Genomic DNA, 2500 nt, shown 5'->3' on the forward strand with positions numbered 1-2500 from the left:
TAAAGAAAAAATGGGAATGTTATTCAGACACTTTAAAACAAGAAAAGCTGAACACATGATTATGCTTTACAAAACTTATGTATGTAGTAAACTCGAGTACTGCAATGTGATATGGTACCCACACTACCAAAAGGATATTGCACAAATAGAGAGTGTACAAAGGTCGTATACTGCTAGAATAGAAGAAGTTAAGGACCTTGACTACTGGGAAAGACTGCAATTTCTAAAACTATACAGTCTAGAAAGGAGAAGAGAACGCTACATGATAATACAAGCATGGAAGCAAATAGAAGGAATTACTGAAAACATCATGGAGCTAAAAATATCAGAAAGAGCAAGCCGAGGTAGATTAATAGTGCCAAAAAATATACCAGGAAAACTAAGGACATTAATCCACTACGCACCAGCATCGATAATGCAGCCACTATTTAATGTGCTGCCAGCTCATTTAAGAAACTTATCAGGAGTGAGCGTAGATGTGTTTAAGAATAAGCTCGATAAATACCTAAGATGCATCCCAGACCATCCAAGGCTGGAGGATGCAAAATACACCGGGAGATGCATTAGCAACTCTCTGGTGGATATACGAGGTGCCTCACACTGAGGGACCTGGGGGAACCCAAACAAAAAATAAGGCAATAAGGTAAGGTAAGGCTCTCTCTCTCTCTCTCTCTCTCTCTCTCTCTCTCTCTCTCTCTCTCTCTCTCTCTCTCTCTCTCTCTCTGATATTTCCTTCTTTGTGGTATTTAGCATCATATGTAAGAAACTCTCTCACTCTCTCTCTCTCTCTCTCTCTCTCTCTCTCTCTCTCTCTCTCTCTCTCTCTCTCTCTGAGATTTCCTTCTTTGTGGTATTTAGCATCATATGTAAGAAACTCTCTCACTCTCTCTCTCTCTCTCTCTCTCTCTCTCTCTCTCTCTCTCTCTCTCTCTCTCTCTCTCTCTCAAGCCAGAGTTCTAACTAGAAAAAATCCCCCATTCAAATACCTTTTTTAAATGTCTTATTGAAATGTAGTATCATAGTTAAGATACACCTCTCTCTCTCTCTCTCTCTCTCTCTCTCTCTCTCTCTCTCTCTCTCTCTCTCTCTCTCTCTCTCTCTCTCTATCTCTCTCTCATACGCCAAGAAACTCTTGCATGTTAAAAGATATATTTGCAAACCATTTCGCGATGATTTTCCTTTTTTATTTTAAATGCAAATTAAGTCAACTTAACAATGAACAATTGCAGCCCGAATGTGATTAATGATGCAAACTTATTTGACATGATGATTATTATTAAATTTATCAACTTTGGAAACTGTTTCAATAAGGTAATTAATTTCGTATTCACCGGTAAGTGACATTGGAGTTTATTTGGATCACAGTTTATTTCAAAACAAGACAGCATACTGATGATAAATAATAAATGTATTTGTCAACCCATATTTATATGTGATACAATGGAATATGAAATTCTATTTTGATTAATTTCATGTAGTTCGTCATTCTTGTGGGATGAAATCATGTTTTTATTTACCATAAATATATTTGGATTCAAAATGCCCAATGTAAGATGAGGGGGTAGATGAAGATGGTTTGGACATGCTCTTCGCACTCCTCAAGAGAGATTAGTTCACCAAACATTTAACTTAGCTCCTCCAGGTACTAGAAGAGCTGGAAGACCCAGGCCTACATGGCTAGGGACTATGAAGAGTGAAGTAGGAGATGATGAATGGAGAAGAATTGAATTTAAAGATCTAAGTAGAGACAAACGACTGGCGAAATCTAATAGAGGCCCTGTGCGTTAATAGGAGTACGAAGAGATGATGATGATGATGATTTTGATGATGATGAATTGAAAATAGTCTGTCGTAGTGATTTATTTATGTTATTCATGATTAACAACATCGCGATAAAATAATACAAAGGTTGTTTTAGTGTTGACACCAAATGATAATCCTAGATATTTTGCCCCAAGATCAATACCTACTAAAATACTCAAAATACATCCATCTGTACTCTTGTACCAACCGTGTGTCACATGATCGTACATAGTTCATTTTGTGTATATATTATGCTTGTATCTTCGCTCTTCCCTCGCACTAAAATGAACCAGAATAAACATGCCTGTTTTTCTCATCGGTAACGGTGTCGGTTTTGAACATGAAATTTCCTGTTGCATTGGGCTTTTGTATATAAAGCAGAGTGTTCTAAAATAAACTCACTCAGTTGCTTTCATCCTGTCTTTGAGTCACAACCTTCTCTCGGCCCGTCACACACTAATCAATATAAGGCTTTTTAAAGGCCGCTCATGAATGGCATAGGCAAGGTATAGAGGCATTAACCTAGCAAGCAGGAGAATGCTATAGCGCCCAAGGCCCCTCTCTACCCAAGCTAGGACCAAGGAGGGCCAGGTAATGACTGCTGATGACTCAGCAGGTAGACCTGGAGGTTGCCCCCAAAACCCCGCTCCTTGGCTCACAACAATGGCAAGGTTGCAGACACTAAAGGAACTACCGA

The sequence above is a fragment of the Palaemon carinicauda genome, chromosome 12 (assembly GCF_036898095.1).
Source record: "Palaemon carinicauda isolate YSFRI2023 chromosome 12, ASM3689809v2, whole genome shotgun sequence".
NCBI lineage: Eukaryota > Metazoa > Arthropoda > Malacostraca > Decapoda > Palaemonidae > Palaemon > Palaemon carinicauda.